The sequence below is a fragment of the Hemitrygon akajei genome, chromosome 3 (assembly GCF_048418815.1).
Source record: "Hemitrygon akajei chromosome 3, sHemAka1.3, whole genome shotgun sequence".
NCBI lineage: Eukaryota > Metazoa > Chordata > Chondrichthyes > Myliobatiformes > Dasyatidae > Hemitrygon > Hemitrygon akajei.
In genome coordinates this window covers 189,236,445-189,260,219 of record NC_133126.1, presented here as the reverse complement: position 1 = coordinate 189,260,219, position 23,775 = coordinate 189,236,445, and the positions used below count along the sequence as shown (strand labels likewise).

The 23,775-nt window shown below is 43.4% G+C and overlaps 1 protein-coding gene across 1 annotated transcript in view; it reads right to left on the bottom strand.

Moving 5' to 3' along the window:
* Positions 1 to 23,775, bottom strand: part of LOC140725757 (muscleblind-like protein 1) — a 757,760-nt gene that overhangs the window by 698,509 nt on the left and 35,476 nt on the right. The window lies entirely within an intron of this gene.

Genomic DNA, 23,775 nt, shown 5'->3' with positions numbered 1-23,775 from the left:
CCAATACAGCACAGCCAGTCCCCTTGTGGGCTCAACAACAAGCTGTTATAAAAATTTATTCCTTAGCCATTCTACAAATTCTCTCTCTTGAGGTCCAGTACTGACCTGGTTTTCCCAATCCACTTTTATGTTAAAATCTCCAAAATTATCATGACATTGCCCTTCTGACACACCTTTTCTATCTCCTGCTGTAGTTTGTAATCCACATCATGGCTGCTTTTTGGAGGCCTCAATACAACTGCCAATAGGGTCCTTTTACCCTTGCCATTTCTTATCTCAACCCATAGAGACTCTGCACCTTTCAATCCTATGTCATCCCTTTCTAATGATTTAATATTATTTCTTATGCACAGAGCCACACCACTCCCTCTGCCTACTAACCTATCTTTCCAATACACTGTATATCCTTGGACGTTCAGTTCCAATGACAGCCATCCTTTAGCAAGTTTCAGAGATGGCCACAACATCGTACTTGTCAATCTGTAGCTGAATTTCAAGATCATCCATTTTATTTCTTATGCTGCATGCATTCAAATATATCACTTTCAGTCCAGTATTTGTTGCTTTCTGTTTTAACTGCACCGTGCTTCTATTGCCCTGTAACTCATCCCACTGGTTGTGATTATGCCTCATTTCCTGCAGTGCTTTCTATCATCTCTGGTGCACGCTATCTTTGATTTATTTCTGTTTTCCCCGTCCTCAGCCCTATCACTCTGGTTCCCATCCCCTTGCCAAATTAGTTTAAAACTAAACACAAAGTACACTGCAGATGTGGTCAAAGCAACACGTACAACACACTGGAGGAACTCAGCAGGTCAGGCAGCATCCGTGGAAATGAACAGTCAACGTTTCGGGCCGAGACCTTTCGTCAGGACTGAAGAGGGAGAGGGCAGGGGCCCTATAAAGAAGGTGGGGGGAGGGTGGGAAGGAGAAGGCTGGTAGGTTCTGGGTGAACAACCAGTAAGAGGAAAGATCAAGGGGTGGGGGGGGGGGGGTGGAAGCAGGAAGGGGATAGGCAGGAAAGGTGAAGAAGGAATGTAAGGGGAAAGAACTGTGTAAAAGAAGAGGGCAGAATCAACTCTGCTTCACATTCCCATTCGGATATGTCCATACATGGCCTCCTCTACTGCCATAATGAAGCCAAACTCAGGTTGGAGGAGCAACACCTCATTAACCCAGCCCCTTGGCATAAACATTGAATTCTTCACTTCCAGTAGTTCCCTCCCTCTCCCTTCACCCATCCCAGTTTCACTCTGCCTCCTCCTCCAGCTGCCTATCACCTCTCCCATGATTCTGCCTTCTTCTACTACACAGTGCTTTCCCCTTCAATTCCTTCTTCACTTCTCCTGCCTATCCCCTCCCTGCTTCCCCTCCCCCACCCCTTGATCTTTCCTCTTACTGGTTTTTCACCTGGCACCTACTAGCCTTCTCCTTCCCACCCACCCCCCACCTTCTTTATAGGACCTCTGCCCCCTCCCTCTTCAGTGCTGACGAAGGGTCTCGGCCTGAAACGTTGACTGTTCGCTTCCACGGATGCTGTCTGACCTGCTGAGTTCCTCCAGTGTGTTGTACGTGTTAGTTTAAACCTTTCCTAACAGCTCTATTAAACCTGCTTTCTAGGATATTGGACCCCTTTGGGTTCAGGTGTAACCCATCCCTTTTGTACCAGTTGTACCTCCCCCAGAAGAGGCCCCAGTGATCCAGGAACCCGAAGCCCTGCCCCCTACACCAGTCTCTCAGTCACGCATTAATATACCTGATCATGCTATTCTTGTGCTTGTTAGCACGTGGCACAGGTAGCAGTCCTGAGGTTATTACCCTGGAGGTCCTGCTTTTCAGCCTCCTATCCAACTCTCTGAATTCTCTCTTCAGGACCTCCTCACTTTAACCTATGTCATTGGTACCAACATGTACCAAGACTTCTGGCTGTTCACCTTCTCCCTTCAGAATACTCTGCACCTGATCTGAGACATCCCGGGAGGCAACACACCATGCAGGTATCTCTATCAGGCTGACAGAAACTCCTATCTGTTCCCCTCACTATGGAATTCCCTATGACTACCGCATATGAATTCCCCCTATTTCTTCTCCATCTACCCTACCTATGCCTCTCATATTTTTATATATTTCAGCCTCATTGTTCCCTATTCTCCACTCCAGAGGAAACACATATCTAATAAGGTGGCCATTGAGGGTATGCTCATGGATTTCTGCAGTTGTAGCCCATCCACTTCAAGGATCGATGTATTGTGCATTCAGAGATGCTTTTCTGCACACCATTGTTGTAACAAATGTTTATTTGAGTTCCTGTCACCTTTCTGTCACTTTAAACCAGTCTGGCCTTTCTCCTCTGACCTCCCTCATTAATCAGGTGTTTTCACCCACAGAACTGCCACTCACTGGATGTTTTTTTTTTCACATCATTCTCTGTAAACTCTAGAGCTTATTGTGTGTGAAAACCCCCGGGGATCAGCAGTTTCTAAGGTACTCGAACCAGCCTATCTGACACCAGTAATTATTCCACAGTCAGTCACTTAGATTACATCTCTTTCCCATTCTTTCGTTTGGTTTGAACAACATCCGAACCTCTTGACCATGTCTGTACATTGTTATGCATTAAGTTGCTGCAACATGATTGACTGATTAGATACTTGCATTCTGAAACCAAGCCAAGTATGAGGGTTGCCATTGTTCACAGGATTTTTCCTGTAATTGGCGTGCTGTGAAGACCATTTTCTGTAAATGGGTGGAAACCACATGATGTGATTCAGGAAGTACTTCTTCAGACAGTAGGAGGAGTTGGTTGGCAATAACACGTGCAAGAGCTTTGCCAGTTGTTGACAGGAGGGTGATACTTCTGCAATAAAGGCAACCCTTGTACTTGGCTTTCATAGATTTGACAGAGGCATTTGATACAGTAGACTGCCAAGGTCTTTGACGTATACTATCAAGGCAGAGCTGTTCTGACAAGTACTTATGAATACTGAGGTATGATGGCATGTTAGCCACAGTACTCAGCAATAGTGGTACTGAATCAAAACTTTTCACTGTGAAGACAGGAGTCCAACAGGGCTGGAACATTTCGCCCACCCTATTTGCTATCTCTTTTCCTGCCACTCTTCATCTCACTGGCGCAGACCTGCCACAGGGAATCACAATCATGGATAGACTGGACCGCAGGCTTTTCAACCTCATCTGGTTCCAAGCCAAGAGCAAGGTCAGCACGACCACCATACTGAGCTTCAGTACATGGATGACCATGCCATCAACAGCACACTCAGAAGAAAACCTCAAATGTATCCTGAATGTCTTTGCCAAGGCATATAGAGCCCTGGGTCTTCTTTTGAATACAAAAAAAAATGCACAGGTCTAATATTTGCCACTGGCCAACCAGCTATCAGAAAAGTCAGTGATACCACCTTTGAAAATGTAGACCGTTTCGCCTACCTTGGCAGCATTCTCTCCTCAAAAGCTCAGAAATCAACCACAACCTGAGTATCGCTGTGGAGGGAAAAGAATCTATGAAAACTGCAACCTACATGTCCAAATAAAATGTTTGGTCTAGAGATCAGACGTCCCTCCTCCATTACTGTAGAGATCTGCACCATGGATCACCCACAGTAGACACCTGAAAGCCCTGGAACAATACCACCATCGATCCTTACGAAAGATTCTGAGGATCAGCTGGAAGTACAGTGTACTGGGGGAGGCCAACAATAACAGCATCTCCACCATGATGAAGCAAACACCAACTCCGATGGATCGGTCATGCCATCCAGATGCCTAACTCACATCTCCCCAAACACAGCTTCTTCTGCCAGCTGAAGAAAGGTCAGTGAGCAAAGGAGACGCTTCAAAAATAACATCAGAATCATCTTGAAAAAATTCAACATTGCATCTAGAAACTGGGAAGGCTACGCATTGAATAGATGCACCTGGAAGAAACCTGTTCACGAGAGTGACCATCGCTGTGCCGCAGGGAACAAATGGGTGAGCTGAGAGAGAATAAATCATACACGTGTGTCCAGACTAGAACATGTGCATCCTCGATCGGCTTCTTTAGCCACTCAAGGATAGACAATAGACATCCCCTTAGGAGAACATCATACATGACTCGAGTGATCATGCTAATACTATTTGCATTAACTAGCAGGTGTACAGGTGTACCTGCTATAAGGTGTATAGTATACGCACATACTGAGAAAGGATGTTAAATAATCTGAAGTAATTCCGTGTAGCACCTAAACCCTGCAGCATAACAGAAAGTTGAACAATTGAAAACTGGTAATCTGACAGGTTTTCAAACAGAATTATTCATTTGGAAGTGATCTGAATACAGCATGATACCAAATGTAACTACCTCTTCAATATTTAGCACAAAGGGAAAGTCTCGATGACCTTTTGTGAGGCTTTGCTATCTTTCAGTCGCATGGGAATTCCCGTCTTCAATGTCATGGAGAAACAATGGCAAAGGAGTTTCTTCCCTTCTGCCATCAGATTTCTGAACGGTCCGTGAAACACTGTCTCACTATTCTGCTCTCTTTTTGAACTGTTTTTTAAATATATTCTTATTGTAATTTATGGTAATTTTTTATTTATTGCACTGTACTGCTGCCAGAAATCAACAACTTTCATGACATACACTCAGTGAGCACTTTATTAGATTCACCAGTACACCTACTCGTTAATGCAAGTATCTAATCAGCCAATAATGCGACTGCAGCTCAATGCATGCGGACATGGTCAAGAGGTTCATTCTCTAAATATCATAATGGAGGAGAAATGCAATCTAAATGACTTTGACCATGAAATGATTGTTGGCACCAGACAGGGTGGTTTGAGTATCTCAGCAACTGCTGATCTCCTGGGATTTTCACACACAACACTCGAGTTTATAGAGAACGGTGTGAAAGACAAAAGAAAATCATTGAGCCGCAGTTCTGTGGGTGAAAATGCCTTCTTAGCAAGAGAGATCAGAGGAGAATGGCCAGGCTGGTTCAAGCTGACAGGAAGGCAGCAGTAACTCAAATAAACACACATTACAACAGCGATGTGCAGAAGAGCTTCTCTGAATGTACAACATGTTAAACTTTGAAGTGGATGGGTTAGAGCAGCAGGAGACCATGAGCATACACTCAGTGACCACTTTATTAGGAATAGGAGGTACTTAATAATATGGCCATTCAGTGAATGCCGGTGACAATAAACCTGATTCTGATTCTGACTTCAACCACACATTGAAACAACAGAGGTACAGCTGACTTATGAAAACCCACACCAACCCTCTGCAAGGAAATTTTGTAAAGACACACGTTATCGATCTTTTAATAAAATCTCACTTTAGGCTGCGGTCCAAAGAAAGGAACAGATTTACACAATTCAGCCCATTGAGTCTGCTCCACCATTCCATCATGGCTGATCCTGGATCCCATCCAACCCCATACACCAATAAACTTTGATGCCCTGACCAATCAGGAAACTATCAACTTTCACTAAAAATATACCCACTGCCTTGGCCTCCACAGCTGTCTGTGGCAGAGCATTTCAAAAGGACAGATCACTGAGATCACCAGAATACATAGAAGCTGCATTTTTGATCATTTTCCTGATTTGTCTTTGCAATTGAGCAAGGGGTTTATTAACACAAGTTATTTTTGTGCTCTGTCCTGTGTAAAGTTAAACTAAGACAGTACAATTATTTTCCATAGGTCACCGTATGACTTTGACAGTCATTCTTTGCCCAGATTTAGGGTCACTCTCCTTATAATTTGAGTCATAGAACACAACAACACAGAAACAGGCCCTTTGGCCCATCTGGTCCATGCAAACCCATTAACCTGCCTAGTCCCGTCAACTTACACCAGGACCACAGCTTTCCATATCCCTCTCATCCATTATCTATCCACATTTCCCAAACATTGAAATTGAACCTGTATCTACCATGTGTGCTGATAGCTCATTCCACACCCTCACCATCCTCTGAGTAAAGAAGTTTCCTCTCATATTCCCCTTAAACTTTACACCTTTCACATTTAAACCATAATCTCTAGTTGTAGTCTCACCGAACCTCAGTGGAAAAAGCCTGCTTGTATTTACACAATCTATAGTCCTCATAATTTTGTATACCTCTATCAAATCTCCTTCTCAATCTTCTACGTTCTAGCGAATAAAGACAAACCTATTTAACCTTCCCTATAACTCAGTTCCTCATTTTCCGGCAACATTCCTGGAAATTTTCTCTTCACTCTTTCTATTTACATCTTTCCTAAGTAGGTGACCAAAACCTCACACAATATTCCAAATTAGGCCTCACCAATATCTCATACAATTTCAACGTGACATCCAAATTCCTGTACTTAATATACTGATTTATGAAGGACAATGTGCCAAAAGCTTTCTTAATGACCCTACCTAACTGTGACACCACTTTCAAGGAATTATTGATCTGTATTCCCAGATCCCTCTGTTCTACCGCACTCCTCATTGCCCTAATGCTGACCATATAAGCCTTATTCTGGTTTCTTCCCCCTTCTTTTCCAGTTCTGATGAATGTCACGGTCCAGTCCGTGGACTCCTCATTCCAGTTATTTTCTTTTCACCGTGTCCCATTGGGCGCCTTGATTAAGGCACTTGATCCTCATTTCGAACCGGCAGCATAAAAAGCTCTGGGTTACAGCTACTCAGTTGCTGGACTGTCATTAGAAGTTCGTCACCGGAAGCCAGTCATCTCAGCAAGGCAGCTATGCTTGTCTCGGGGCCACCGAGAATCATGGACTCTAGCTGCTTCAGTGCCATGGCCGCTTAGTGAATTCAGTCGTTTTTGTCTCCAGCTGGGTTTTGCCGCTACTCCAAGTAAGATACGGATTCTGTCGTTTTCATGGCTGGCTGAGACCGGGTCGAGTCGGAGCCTGCCGCGTGCAGTTCCTGGGTCGAGTTCAGAGCCTGTCATCCGCTGTTCCTGGGTCGAGTCAAAAGCCTGGTGTTCGCAGTTCCTGGGTCAAATCGAGAGCCTGCAGTCCTAGTCCTTCCAGCTGAGTAGGTCTGGCCATTTGCCACTGCTCCAAGTTGGGTACTCTGTCTCCTTGTTGCCTAAGTCCTTCCAGCTGTGTAGGTCCGGCCATTTACCGCTACTCTGAGTTGGGTAGTCTGTCTCCTCATTGTCCAAGTCCTTCAAGTTCAGGCTCATGGTCCATGTCCAAGTCAAGGGTCATGGTCTGTGTTCCAGTTCCAGGCTTTGTGTTCCAATTCTAGACTCCAAGTCCAGTTCTGAGTCCACGTCAAGATCCAAATTCCGAGACTGACTCAAGATCCAAGTTCGGAGTCCGAGTCCAGGTTTTAGCGGTTTGTTATCCAACATTTGCATCCATATTGACATTTTTGTCCTCGCTCCCTGGCCTTCCTAGCAACTATCAATCGTCATCATCGTAGCTATCTCTCGAGGTCGAGAATAATGGTCTTCATTCCGTTTCCACAGAGCGAAGATGCCTGTGTGGGTATTTGTTTAACATGTACCTGATGTTGCACTCCAAGTAGCACACGATACTTCACAAATCAACCAACTGATTCCAATGGCATGGAAACCACGGCGATTGGAGCTGATGGATTTCATCTGCCTTCACAGCCGTTGAGTTTGAAGTAACTTTGTCCGCCTGTTCCACCATTGAGGCCTTGGTTGGATTGCTCTTTGTCAGGGACCTCACCCTTGACCTTTCCACCATGGGTGACCCTACCAGGAGCATAGCTCCAGACGGCATCACTCTCAGGATCTCAGGACCACACAAGCTTCTCCACCATGACAAGGTGACAGTCCACAGAGAAGTAACTATCAATCAACACTGTTCTGTTTATACCACTGCTGTGCCTGTGTCCTTCTCTTGGGTCTGTTCCCACCACTCCCTTGTAACAATGAAGGCTCTTGGCATAACACAGTGACTGTTTATTCCTTTCCATATTAACCTCAGTTTTGGCTGTTTCCAATTATTTTTCAGTCAGTGACCTTTGAACTATAAAATACTGACTTGGAGCTTAACTATATCTGGGGTCAATATATTGTTGTCAGGAATTCCAGAGCAGATCATTGACTCAGGATTAATCAACAGTTACAGCCGTGGCCAAAAGCTCGAGTGATCCTTTCTCTGCCAATGTGCTATAACCACAATCTTGGGAAAGTATCTTATAAAGCAACAGCGAGATATTTGCATTCTGGCAACAGCAGCAATTCCTCTAGATGATGAGAAATGTGGTAACTTTGAGAAATAATCCTTTATAAATAATGCAATTGCAAAATAGCTTAAGATTAATGCAAGACACAGGAGACCGCAGATGCTAGAAGTCTGGAGAAACGCATAATGAAGCAAAACTGAACTTGATCCAAAATGTCCATTTCCCTATATAGATGCTATCTGACCAGCTGAATTCCTCCTGCTTTTTGTGTATTGCATAAGATTAATCCAACTTCTTTTCCCAAGCCTGAGTAGTTTAAAATCTCTCACATTAATTAAGGGATATCAGACAATCAGACATAGGAGGAGAATTTGGCCATTCAGCCTAAGGAGTTTACTTCACCACTCCATCACAGCTGATTTATTATTCATCTCAAAACCATTCCTCAGCTTGTCCCAATAACCTTGGACATCCTGACTAATCAAGTGTCTGTCGATTTCTGCTTTAAGTATGTCCTTTGGCTTGGTCTTTATAGCAGTCTGTGGCAATGAATTCCACAGATTCACCACCTTCTAGCTAAAGAAATTCTCCTTCATCTATAGGGATGTCCTTCCATACTGACCCTAGACACCCTCACTCTAGGAAATATCCTTTAAGATACAAAAAGTTTGAGATAAAGTACCAGCAAACTCAAATGGCATAGTTCCACTCCTAAGCCTTATGGTCTGAATTAAACAAGGAGAAAGTAAATACAGCGTCTTCTCCAATTATTAAATTAAAATTAAACAAAATTGATCAAAAAGCTTTCGGACCATTGCAGGGATCATGACTAAACTGCTGATGGCCTCGTGAGAAGAAAAGTTTTCATTTCCACCTGGTTAGGCCCGTAAAGGTTTCCATTCACAGCCCATTACAACTGGATCATCACAACGTTACATCAGGGTAGCAGAGAGGATCAATAAATGCTGGATTTGCCAGCATTACATACAAGTTCAGAATTTACCTCAAACAACAGAACTGTTCTGGATTTCTTGCACAATGCAACATAGGAAGTTTCACCTGCAATCTAGAAGAATAGACAGAACCTCAATTTAACATCATACACTTTTTGGCTACTTTATTAGTGACTTTGACTATAGAATGATTGTTGGTGCCAGATGGGGTGGTTTGAGTATCTCAGAAACTGCTGATCTCTTGAGATTTTCACACACAACAGTCTCTAGAGAATGGTGCAAGGAACAAAAAAAAACATCCAGTGAGAGGCAGCTCTATAGTCAAAGAAGCCTTGTTAATGAGAGAGGTCAGAGGAGAATGACCAGACTGGTTCAAGCTGACAGGAAGGTGACAGTAACTGAGATAGCCATGCATTACAACAGTGGTGTGTGGAGGAGCATTTCTGAATGCTCAACACATTGGAGTGGATGGCTACAGCAGCAGAAGACTACGTACATACAGAAATACACTCAGTGGCCACTTTATTAGGTACTTCTTGTAACTAATAACATTGACACTGAGTGTACAAATCAGTGCCTCAATTTAACATCAGAAGTTATGGTCTGTCTACACTTGTCACTGCCTCAGCAAAGCAGCTCTCATAATCAAAGAACAAACTTACTCCCAACATTTTTTTCTTCTCCCCTCTGATCGAGGAGAAGATACAAAAGACTAAAAGCTCAAGAACACCGTCTATTCCACTGTAGTAAGACTACTGGGTTATTGAACAGGCCCCTAGTATGATAAAATGGACTCCTGATCTCATAATCTCCTTTGCTGTAACCTGGTACCTCAATATTTTGCTACACTGAAATTTTTCTGTAACCGTAACACTTTATTCTTCACGCTGCCATTGTTTACCTTGCGTTGCTCTTATATAATGAAATAATCCATATGAACGGTATGTGAGACTTGTTTTCACCACTCCTCAGTTGCATGTTACACTGAGAAACCAATTGACCAATTGAACTCTGACAGCAAAAATGTGGACTGCTGGAGGAGCTCAACAGGTGAAGCAGCATTTGTAGAGGGAAAGGAATGGACGATATTTCTGGTTGAAGCCCTGTGTCAAGATTTCTTCCCGTAGATGCTGCATGTTCTACTGAGTCTGTCAGCAGTTCTTTTTTCCTACAGCTTCTCTTGTGCAATGTACTGTACAGTGGAGGAACTCAGCAGGTCAGGCAGCTTCTATGGAGGGAAATGACTAGTTAGCATTTTGGGCCTGACACCTTACATGCGGGCTGAAAGAGAGAGAGGGGAGATAGCAGGAATAAAGAGATGAGGGAAGGAGTGTTGATAGAACTGGCAGGCGACAGGTGGATCCAGGGGAGGAGGTGTGATAGTCGGATGAGGGAGAGAGGAGAGTGGGCTTGGAAGCTGAGAGAGGATAAGTGGATACTCCTGTACCGATCTTGTAGTTTATTCATTTTTAAAGTTTTTGAGATATGGCGTGGAATAGGCCCTTCCAGCCCTTGAACCAAGCCATGAAGCAATCCCCGGATTTAACCCTAGCCTAATAACAGGAAAATTTACAATGACCAATTAGCCTCCTAAACAGTGCATCTTTGGGTTGGGAAGGAAAGCAGAGCACGAGAGGAAACCCACAAGGTCATGGGGAGAACATACAAATTCCTCCCAGGCAATGGTGGGAACTGTCTCATACCCCTGAGGGAGCAGTATACACTCTGCATTACGTTGGAACTGTGGGCCTGCATTTTCATATTCATATCTCCTGAGTGGGGCTTGACCGCACGCACCTCTGACTGCCATCATGTCAGAGTATTTGCCACAGTGTGTGGAAAGTGCCCAGCACAAGACTCTGAGCTCGAGTAGCATCTGAACCACTCTCCACTGGGGAGCGGTGGCAGGGTTAATCGATATTGCAAATCGAGAGTGATCATTAACATGTACTCAAATTCTGCACAGTCACAGCAGAGAAAAACCATGAGGCATTTTATCACTCTTTTTAAAGTCCCTTTCAGCATACTTGCCATGATAGATGAGAGCTGGTGTTCTATGAGGGAAATAATGGAATAAAAAAACTGAATAGTTATATCAATATTTCATTCATTTTTTACACTTCTCAAAATGACCAGTGAAGAAGCATCAAAACGGAATCCCTCTCACATGAAGAGTCATTGAGTACAGCATGAAAACAGGCCCTTTGGCCCATCTAGTCTGTGCTGAGCCATTTAAATTGCTTGCTCAAGTACGATATGTCTCCCAACCAAAACCAGTGTCCAAACTATTTTAATTTTATTTAGAAATACAACACAGTAAAATGATCGCCCAATAACCACTACCTGTATATCTTTGGAATGACAGAGGAAACTGGAGCACCCAGAAAAACCCACATGCTCACGGGGACATTGTGCAAACTCCATACAGACAGCAGTGGGAATTGAACACAGATCACTGGTACTGTATTAGAGTTAAGGCTGATTTATACTTGTGTGTACGGGCTACGGCACAGCCTACGCTGTAACCCAGGTTTTCACTTTGGCGTCGTTCTACGCCATAGTGAGCATGCGTTCGTGTGCGCCAAAACGCTAGTTGGCGGCGGGGTTTCTATGCCACTGTGTTGAGCTTCTTCGTGAGAGACATGGACGAGGAAATGCATTTCAAACATTTTCACATGTCGGCAGGTAGATTTGACGATTTGGTTCATCTATTTCGCATCGGTGTACGCACAGCCTACAGACATGGCGGAGAAGAAGCAACCGGAAATGCATAGGAGGAAATGCGATGCTACCAAGCGGACCAATCACGGTTGTTGTGGTCTGCGTCGCCGCAACGCGTGAGTAACTTTTCTGGAGAGGTGCACGTCACCCTACGGTGTAGGGTATGGCATAGGTACGGCGTAGGGTACGCATTACCTACGGCGTAGATACGACGCACAAGTATAAATCAGCCTTGACACTATCACACGACCCTATTGAAAAGACAGTTGGATAAATGCATGGATAGCAAAGGTTTCGAGGGATGTGGGTCAAATGCAGGCAAATGGGACTAGTTCTGATAGGCACCTGGGTGAGCATGGCTGAGATGGGCTGAAGGACATGATTCCATGCTGAAACGCATCATTAATTTAATATATTTCCTGGCTGAGGGGAAAGGTGAAAGTTCACCTGCTGTACAGTCACTTCCAAATGTTGGTTTGATCTTCATCTCTGATGGTGTGTGTGTGTGTGTGTGTGTGTGTGTGTGTGTGTGTGTGTGTGTGTGTGTGTGTGTGTGTGTGTGTGTGTGTGTGTGTGTGTGTGTGCGCGTGTGTGTGTGTGTGTGTGTGTGTGTGTGTGTGTGTGTGTCTATACATGCACACGTACATGGAGGCTTGCACGTTCTCCCTCTTCCTCCAGATTCTTTGGATACCTCCCACATCCTCCCAAAAAAAGGATTTAATTGCCCTCTGTAAACTGCCTGGTAAGAACAGGAGAGCAGCAGAGTGTGCTGGTGTTGATGAGAATATAAAACAGTAAGATATGATCAGAGTAGCAATGAGTGATTGATGTCAGCAATAAATCTAGTGGGTTGAAGGACATGCTACTGATCTGTATCAGAGGCTCAGCCCTGATCATCTCCAGACAGCCCAGCTGAAACTCAGCTAAAATCTTTTCAGCTTTGCCAGCAGTTTAAAATGTCTCTGCATCATTTAAAACACATGCAGTCACTCATAAATAATTAAAAGTTACTAAAGTAGAGCTTAGTAATTCAACAAAAGGAACAGAAATTTTGCCCTTGGCTTCAAATGTATCAGTGCTGTGTTGGATCCCTTGGCTGGATCAGTGTGGCACAGGATTTAAGCAATGATTGCTCAGTAGAGTGTTACAGCTTCTTGGCAGGACCGAGGCCATGGAGAGCCTGAGCTGTGACACTCAGCTTTCCAAGCCTGTCAGCAGGTCTTTAGTACCCACATTGTGTGGTGCACGTCCAGGCGAGGGACCTGAATGCTGGTGATTTCACGGCCACCCTCTCCCATGCTATATTACCATCTGCCTGTAGTAGCCCTGGGGCAACCATCCCAGCACCTGGATCTATTTCAGCTCTCCGTACGTCTCCATGGGCAGCACACATCACAGCTCCAGCTCCAGCAGTTCAAACCCGGGTCATCGGTCTATCTCAGAGCAAACTGAAAGATCACACAGAGTTGGTGTTTGACACAATGGGCTCTTTATTAAAAGAAAACTGATGCACACCATGGGAAAAGCCAAAGCTGATCTACCTGAGCATGAATTTGATATAATTTTTACATTCTCAATTGTTGAGATAACCAACAGAACTACATTTTGGTAACCAAATGGTACTTAATTAAGTAACAGGCTAGCTCCTGGTTACAGAATAAATTGATTATCTACACGTCTAACAGTAAATGCATTTTTGTATTACAACAATAGGTGAATGTTTTATCATAACTAGTTCCTGAAACTTGGGTATTGGCCCTACCGCATTCCATGTCTCTGCTTTTGTCTGTGATTTCCTGTTACCACATTAGCATAATCCACATCCCTATTTACTAATTTTTAGCTCTCGCTATTCTTTTCCCTACAACAGCCTGAAATGCTGACTGTTTATTCCGCTCCATAGATGTTGCCTGACTTTTTGAGTCAAACTATGCAAATACAAAAAAGAAATAATAATAACAAAAAAGTAAGCAATAAATATTGAGAAAACGAGATGAAGGGTCCTTGAAAGTGAGTCTATAGGTTGTGGGAACATTTCAACGATGGTTGAAGTAGAGTGAAGTTATTCCCTTTGGTTCAAGAGTCTGATGGTTGAGGGTAGTAACTGTTCCTGAACCTGGTGGTGAGCCTGGTAATATGGGTCCTAAGGCTCCTGAACCTCATTCCTGTTGACAGCAATTAGAAGAGAGCATGACCTAGGTGGTGGAGGGTCCTTGACGATGGAAGTTGCTTTCCTGTGATGACACTCCATGTAGATGTGCTTTTTGGTAGCGAGGGCTGTACCTGTGATGGACTGGGCCATATCTATTACTTTTTGTAGAATTTTCCATTCAAGGGCTGTGATCTAACCAGTCAATATGCTCTCCACCACACATCTATAGAAGTCAGTCATGGCTTTAGATGTCATGCCGAATCTTCGCAAATGTCTAAGGAAGTCGAGACACTGCCATGCTTTCTTTGTAATTGTACTTAACATGCTTCATCCAGGACAGGCCCTCTGGAATGATAACACCAAGGAATCTAAAGTTCCTGACTCTTTCCACCTCTCCTCCTCCAATGAGGATTAGCTCATAGACCTCAATTATCCTCCTCCTGAACTTAATAATCAGCTCCCTGGTCTGGCTGACATTGAGAAAGAGGTTGTTGTTGTGGCTCCACTCAGCCAGATTTTCAGTCTCCATGCTATATACTGATTCATTGCCCCCTTTGATTTCGCCAAAGGCAATGGTGTTGTTATCAGACTTAAGTATGGAATTGGAGCTGTGCCTAGCCACACAATCATAAGTGTATAGTGAGTAGATCAGGGGCTAAGCACACAACCTTGTGGTGCACCTGTGGTGATGGAGATTGTGCAGTTCATGTTGTTGCCAATCCTAACTTACTGGGGTCTTCAGGTGAGGAAATCCAGGATCCAGTTGCACAAAGAAATATAGAGGCCAAGGCCTTGAAGCTTATTGTTTAGTTTTGAGGAGATGGTGGTATTGAATGCTGAGCTGTAATTGATAAAGAGCATCCAGATGTTCCAGGGCTGAGTGAAGAGCCAATAAGATGTCATCTCCTGTGGACCTATTGCAACAGTAGGCAAATCGGAAAGGATCCAATTTGCTTCTCAAGGAGGAGTTGATGTGTTTCATCACCGACCTCTCAAAGCACTTTATCACAGTGGGTGTAAATGCTACCAGATGATAGTCACTCAGCCCTGGCAATAGCTAGACTGGTTCAAGCTGATAGGAGGATAAAAGTAATGCAAACAACCATGCATTACTTTAGTGGTGTGCAGAAGAGCATCTCTGAACACAACATATCAAACCTTGAAGTGGACGAGTTACAGCAGGAGGAGACCAGGAACATGCACCCAGTGTCCACATTATTAGGTACAGGAGGCATACACTACACACTGCCCGAAGCAACTGGTGTTAAAGCATTAGTAACCCGCCTTTTCCCCTTCTCTGTCAGTAGAAGCTATTAAGGGTACTAAGTCCACAGCAGTAAAGAACAACACATAATTTAAAAATACAGTAAGTTACAACATGAAATATTTAAAAATCATAAAGTGTGCAAAAAGAGAGCAAAAGAGTTTCTTCAAACAATCATTCTTGAAACATCAGAATGGGGAAGAAATGTGTTCTAAGTGACATTGACTGTGGAATGATTGTTGGTATTTATGGGTTCAAAGACCATTCTGAAATCTGATGGCAGAGGGGAAGAAGCTGTTCCTAAAATGCTGAGTGTGAGTCTTCGGGTTCCTGTATCTCCTCCTTTTCTCTGAGGATTGTCACCTTGTAACGTTAGAGAGACCTGAGAGTTCCTGAGATCCCGAGAATCGTGCTACCTGGAGTTTAGCTCCTGGTAGGGTCACCCATGGCAGTGAGGTCAGGAGGAAGGATCCAGACAAAGAGCGATCCAACCAATACCTCAATGGGTGCTGCTGGAAGATGATGACACATCACAACATTAGTGAAGGTGGAGGGAAGCTCTAGCAGTGAAGGGTCCCCAGTCATCTTTCTTTCCATGGACTCTCTGGCTAGTGTATCAGTCTCCCCATGTTAAACAAATTCATGCACAGGCATTCCCCATGAAGAGAATCCACCCGAATATTCTGGGTATGTCGATACTGGATTGGCCTCTACAGCCACCTAAGTGCCCACCAATAGACAGACCCTTAGGAGACTCTATTCGAGTGATCACATCACTGCCTCCTCCATGATGGGAGTAATGATAAAGAATTCTTTCATTTCATTGAAAAATCACTTGAGCTCTACTTGTAATTAAACAAATGGAATGGATATTGTATCCAGTGATTAGTGAATGCCGTGAAACTTTTTATTATTGTTATTTTTAGTTTGAACAATGCCTTAAAAATGTATGAGAGGATTTATGTAAAGTCAGATTTCTACGTCAGGTCATTCATAATCCAGGGAGCTGTGTGCATTGGTGATTTGCAGGGAGCTGTTAATGTTTAAATGGAAGCTATATAACATATATAGAACTGGAAGGATGTTTGCTGGTGTTGCACCAGGCACCATGGTCACTTGAGTGTTGACGGCCTGAATAAAGGCTAACTCATTGAAAATTGTTCTTACTGCTTTCAAAGTAAATCTATTAACAAAGTACCTATTTGTCACCAAGTACTACCCAGGCATTTACAGTAGAACAAAGTGCAACAGAATCATTGAAAAACTGCACATACAGACTGACAAATTGTGCAAATACAAAAATAAACAAGTAATAATAAATAAATAAATACATACATACATACATACATACATACGGACATAAATAATACTGAGAACATGAGTTATAGAGTCCTTGAAAGCGAGTCCATAAGTTGTACAACTTAAGTTCGGTGTTGTGGCGAGAGAAATTATCCACACTGGTTCAGGAGCCTGACGGTTGAAGGGTAATAACTGTTCCTAAACCTGGTGGTGGGGGACCTGAGGCTCCTGTACCTCCATTCATGGTGGCAGCAATGAGAAGAGAGCATGGCCTGGATGGTGGGGGTCCTTGGTGATGGATGCTATTTTCCAGTCGCAGTGCTCCTTGTAGCTGTTCTCAACAGTGGCTGGGCTTTTCCCGCGATGGACTGGGCTGTATCCTTTCCTTTTTGTGTTGGTGTCATCAGTGACAACACAAAAGAATCAACAGAAATTCTGCATGTTATTCAATTACACATGTCAGTTCCCCACTCACACTTAAATTTGCTGGTGGGTTTTCTTCAAGGACCTTTTTGAGAGGGTTTGCTGTAATATGGTGAAAAGCTTTTACAGTCCCACAGGAAAAATGGCTTTTATTCTTAACACAAATGCATCTTCCATGTGCTCACACATTCTTGAGTTATAAGGAGAGACTGGATAAAGATTTGAAGATTTAAATATTAGTGTTATTTATCACATGTACATCAAAACATCGAGACATATAGTGAAATGCATTGTTTGCATCACCTTTCATTTGCAATGTGTTGGTTGGGGCATCACACAAGAGTTGCCGCACTTCCAGTGGCAACATAACATGCCCACAACTCGCTAAGCCTAACACTAACCAGACGTCTTTGGAATGTGGGAGGAAACTGGAACACCCGGAGGTAACCACAGCGATCACGCGGCGAATGTACAGGCAGCGACGGGAACTGAACCCCGATCTGTCTCAGAAAGCTCTGCAATAGCTGAAATGACACTTGTGACCTTCCTTGTGCAAATTCAGATCCATTGCCCTGTCTGTTTGCTGCAGTGATCTCTCTTTTCTTGCTTTCAGTGACAGAACTTATCATAGTCAAGCATGAAGGAGATAAATTCCATCTCTGGAGTCTGCTTGTAGCTCTCTGTCCCTGCCTTTATGAGAGGTATGCAGTTATGGTCGAGGAATTACTCACATGATTGACAAACCAAGTAATTATTCACTAGAAAAGTTGGACAATGTGCTCATAATTTCAAACAAAGAAGGCATATGGTGTGTTGGCCTTTAGTCAGGGGACTGAGTTCAAGAGTGTCAAGATATTGTTGCAACTCTATAAACCCTGGCTGAACACACTTGGAATACTGTGTTCAAATGTGATCACTTCATTATAGAAAGAATGTGGAAGCTTCAGAGTGAATCCAGTGAACCTTGAAAGATCATTACTAAAGCCTTCACAATCTTTGCAGCTACCTCTTTCGGAACCCTGGTATGTAGTCCATCTGGTCCAGGTGGCTTACCTACCTTTGGGCCTTTCAGCTTCCTCATTAGTAATAGCAACAACACTCACTCCTGCCCCCTGACATTTTTGCATTTCTGCCATTCTGCTGGTGTCCTCCACAGTGAAGACTAACAGAAAATACTTATTAAGTTCATCTGCCATTTCTTTGTCCATCATTATTACCTCTGCAGCATCATTTTGCGACAGGTCATACCTTCCTCAGAAGAGATCTGAACGATTCAATGATCTCCTGAGATTTTTGTGCACAACAGTCTCGAGAGTTTACAGCAAATGGTGCAAAAACAAAGAAAAACATGCAGCAACAGGCAGTTGTAAAGGTGAGAATGCCTTTTTAATGGGAGAAGTCAGAGGAGAATGTCCAAACTGGTTCAAGCTGACAGGAATTTAACAGTAATAACCACACGTTACAACAGTAGTGTGCAGAAGAGCATCTCTGGATGAACAACATTTTGAACCATGATGTGGATGGACTACAGCAGCAGGAGACCATGACCATACCCTCAGAGGGCACTTTATTACATACAGGAAGTACTAAATAAAGTGACTACTGAGTGTACTGAGTGTATGTTACATTGAGATTCATTTTTGCAGGCATTTACAGAAAAAACTGAAATATAACAGGATTTTACAAAAAAATAACATTAACAGTCAGGGACCAACAAACAACCAATGTGAAAAAGAAGACAAACTGTGCAAATAAAAATAATACTGAGAACATGAATTGTAATGTTTTCACTCCAATCCCAAAGCTATGAATATCAGTCGGTTAAATGGCCGTAAATTTTCACTAGTTGTAGAATGACCCTAGGGCTAATCGGAAAGTGGGGAGAATAGAATGGGTTTAGTGTAAATGCATGTTTGATGGTTGTCTGTGCTATTGGGTGAAAGCCAGAGGTTTATAATGGAGTTCAGCCACTAATAAATCCTAAAATGATTTAGATAGAAACTAAGTTGATATAATCAGAATCAGAATCAGGTTTATTACCACCAGGATGTGTTTTGAAATTTGTAAATTTAGCAGCAGCAGTTTAATGCAATATATAATCTAGCAGAGAGAAAAAAATAGATAAGATAAAAATATTAATAATAAATAAACAAGTAAATCAATTACCTCTATTAAATAGTTTGTTAAAAAGTGCAAAAACAGAAATACTGTATATGAAAGAAAAAGTGAGGTAGTGTCCAAAGATCCAATGTCCATTTAGGAATTGGATGGCAGAAGGAAAGAAGCTGTTCCTGAATCACTGAGTGTGTGCCTTCAGGCTTCTGTACCTCCTATCTGATGGTAGCAGTGAGTAAAGAGCATGCCCTGGGTGCTGGAGGTCCTTTATAATGGGTGCCCCCTTTCTGAGACACTGCTCCCTAAAGATGTCCTGGGTACTTTGTAGGATAGTACCCAAGATGGAGCTGGCAAGATTTACAATCTTCTGCAGTTTCTTTCAGTCCTGTGCAGTAGCCCCGCACCCCCATACCAGACAGTTATGCAGCCTGTCAGAATGCTCTCCATGGTACAACTATAGAAATGTTTGAATGTATTTGTTGAAATGGCAAATCTCTTCAAATTCCTAATAAAGTATAGCCACTGTCTTGCCTTCTTTATAACTCCAACGATATGTTGGGACCAGGCTAGATCCTCAGAGATCTTGACACCCAGGAACTTGAAGCTGCTCACTCTCTCCACTTCTGATCCCTCTATGATGATTGGTATGTGTTCCTTCATCTTACCCTTCCTGAAGTCCACAATCAGGTCTTTCGTCTTACTGACATTGAGTGCCAGGTTGTTGCTGCGGCACCACTCCACTAGTTGGCATATCTCACTCCTGTACGCCCTCTCGTCACCATCTGAGCTTCTACCAACAATGGTTGTATCGTCAACAAATTTGTAGATGGCATTTGAGCTGTGACTAGCCACACAGTCATGTGTATAGAGAGGGTAGAGCAGTGGGCTAAGCACACACCCCTGAGGTGCACCAGTGTTGATCATCAGCGAGGAGGATATGTTATCACCAATCCACACAGACTGTGGTCTTCTAGTTAGGAAGTCAAGGATCCAATTGCAGAGGGAGGTACAGAGGCCCAGGTTCTGCAACTTCTCTATCAGGGTTGTGGGAATGATGGTACTAAATGCTAAGCTATAGTCATTGAACAGCATCCTGACATAGGTGTTTGTGTCATCCAGGCTGTCTAAAGCCGTGTGGAGAGCCTTTGAGGTTCCATCTGCCGTTGGCCTATTGTGGCAATAGACAAATAGTAATGGGTCCAGGCCCTTGCAAGAGTTCACTCTAGTCATGACGAACCTCTCAAAGTATTTCATCACAGTCAATATGAGTGCTATTGGGCGATAGTTGTTAAGGCAGCCCACATTATTCTTCTTTGGCACTGGCATAATTGTTGCCTTTTTAAAGCAAGTGGAAACTTCCACCCGTAGCAGTAAGAGATTGAAAATGTCCTTGAATACTCCCGCTAACTGGTTGGCACAGGTTTTTAGAGCCTTACCAGGTACTCCATTGGGACCTTCTGCCTTGCAAGGGTTCACTCTCTTTGAAGACAGTCTAACATCGGCCTCTGAGACGGAGATCACAGGGTCATCAGGTGCAGCAGGGATTTTCACAGCTGTAGTTGTGTTCTCCCTTTCAAAGTGGGCATAGAAGGCATTGAGTTCATCTGGTAGAGAAGCATCGCTGCCATTCATGCTATTGGGTTTCGCTTTGTAGGAAGTAATGTCTTGCGGACCCTGCTGGAGTTGCCGTGCATCCAATGTCATCTCCAACCTCCTTCAAAATTACCTCTTCACCCTTGAAATAGCCCTCCGCAAATCATACCTTGTTTTCTGGTACAGGCCTGGGTCGCCAGACTTGAATGCCACAGATCTAGCCTTCAGCAGATGATGTACCCCCTGGTTCATCCACGGCTTTTGGTTTAAGAAGGTACAGTAAGTCTTTGGGGGCACACACACATCCACACGTGTTTTAATGAAGTCGGTAACAACTGCAGCATACTCATCCAGATTCAAAGATTAATCCCTGAATACAGTCCAGTCCACCGATTCAAAGCAGTCCTGTAAGTGCTCCTGTGCTTCCCTTGTCCATACCTTCTTGGTCCTCACTACTGGTGCTGCAGTCTTCAGTCTCTGCCTATACTCAGGGAGTAGAAGTACGTTTACAAAGCAAAACATTTTGTGATTTTTTTCGCAAAGGGTAGTGGGCGCCTGGAACACTCTGGCAGGGTTGGTGGTAGTGGTTATTACAGTAGGGACATTTAACAGACCCTTAAATAGGAACATCGAATAAGATGAATGGAGAGTTATGGGCTATGTAGGAGGGAAGGGTTAGATTGATTGTGGAGTTTTATATACACTCAGTGGCCATTTTATTAGGTACCTCCTATACCTAATAAAATAGCCACTGAGTGCATGCTCATGAGCTTCTGCTGTAGCCCGTCCACTTCAAGGTTCGACATGTTGTGCATTCATAGATACTCTTCTGCACAGCACTGTTGCAATGCTGGTTATTCGAATTACTCTGCCTTTCCTGTCAGCCTGAACCAGCCTGGCCATTCTCCTCTGACCTCTCTCAGTAACAGAACTGCCACTCACTGGATTTTTTGTTTTTTTGCTCCTTTCTCTGTAAATTCTAGAGAATATTGTGTGTTAAAATTCCCAGAGATCAGCAGTTTCTGAGATACTCAAACCACCCCATCTGGCAGCAACACTCATTGCAAATCAAAGTCACTTAGATCACTTTTCTTCTCCATTCTAATGTTCGGTCTGAATAACAACTGAACCTCTTGACCAACCATGTCTGCATGCCTTTATGTGTTGCCACGTGACTGGCTGATTACATGTTTGCATTACTGAGCAAGTGTAGAGGTGAACTTAATACAAGGGCCAGTGACTATATTTTACTTTGTAAGGCAAAGATGAAGAGTGGGTCTCAGATCTATTCTGGACTCTCAGTACCAGATTAACTGGTGCATCATGGTCCAGCTCATATTCCTCCCCCTCTGCCCAGTTTTTACTGGTATAGATATTAATTTATTATTGTCACATGCACCAAGATGTCATGGAAAGCTTGTTTTACATACTGCGCCTACAGATTAAATCATTACACAGTGCATCGAGATAGAACAGTGTAAAAGAGTAACCACGCAGAATAAAGTGTAAAGGCTCCCAAAAGAGTGCAGTGAAGGTAAAAGATAAAGTGCAAGATCATAACAAATTAGATTGTATGATCAAGAGTCTATCTTATTGTATGAAAAGTCCATTGAAGAATTTGATAACAGTGGGATATATAGCTTCAAATAGCCTCTGACAACCAAATCCAACTCCTGGCCTTCTCGTGTGGCTTAGCCTCTAAACCTGGCGGAACTGTTTAAACTGACAGGAGAAGGGCGAAGGTGGGTCCTGGTGCCTTAAAACCAATGCTTCGGGTAGATGGAGCTCATCAGCCTGGGAAGGCAGTCCATCTTGTTACATACCCTGTGGGTATTTTGTGACTGTCTTATGACCATGATGTAATTGACAATAAACTGGACTGGTCAAAGAACACTGAGGCTGTCTACAAGAAGGGTCAAAGCTGTCTCTACTTCTTGAGGAGACTGAGGTCCTTTAACATCTGCCGGATGATGCTGAGGATGTTCTACGAGGCTGTGGTGGCCAGTGCTATCATGTTTGCTGGTGTGTGCTGGGGCAGCAGGCTGAGGGTAGCAGACACCAACAGAATCAACAAACACATTCGTAAGGCCAGTGATGTTGTGGGGGTGGAACTGGACTCTCTGACGGTGGTGTCTGAAAAGAGGATGCTGTCCAAGTTGCATACCATCTTGGGCAATGACTCCGATCCACTCCATAATGTACTGGTTAGGCACAGGAGTACATTCAGCCAGAGACTCATTCCACCGAGATGCAACACTGAGCATCATAGGAAGTCATTCCTGCCTGTGGCCATCAAACTTTACAACTCCTCCCTCGGAGTGTCAGACACCCTGAGCCAATAGACTGGTCCTGGACTTATTTCCACTTGGAATAATTTACTTCTTCTTCTTCTTCTTCCTCTTATTATTATTATTAAATTACTTATGGTTTTATATTGCTATATCTCTACACTATTCTTGGTTGGTGCGACTGTAACAAAACCCAGTTTCCCTCGGGATCAATAAAGTATGTCTGTCTGTCTGTCTGTAATTGAGTATCTGGTGAGCATGATGTAATGGTCTTGTGATGGTGGGGTGATGTAATTTCCCACCAGTATGAGGTCACATGATGTAATTTTCCCACCAGTGAGAGGTCATGTGATGGCCTATTCCAAAAGGTATAAAACGGGAAAGCCCTGCTGTGACACAGGTTAGTTCGTCGTTTGATTCGTCAGTTACTCCGTTATGCTGCGTATTCGTCTCATGACACAGTTTTGTTTTAAAGTGGAGTTTTACTTTCTACTGTAAGTTGTACCAGCAGTTTTTAAAATCACTGCTAGTTATGTTTGATGTATCTTTGATTTAATTTTAAAACCTAATTATTGGAGAGTGAAGATTTACTGAAGTACGGGAACCAGAAGGATCGAGTAAAGTTGGTGTTATCAGCAGACCTTATTGGATCTTCGTTCAAAGAGATAGTAACCTGCATCCGAGATAATCCCTGCTGTAAGAGCAGAAAGGATTGGGGCAGTATTATTCACCAAGGAAAAGGTCAGTTCCTTTAAGCCATTTTTATTTCCTTCGTCGTGAATCCTTCAAGCAAGGCATATTTCG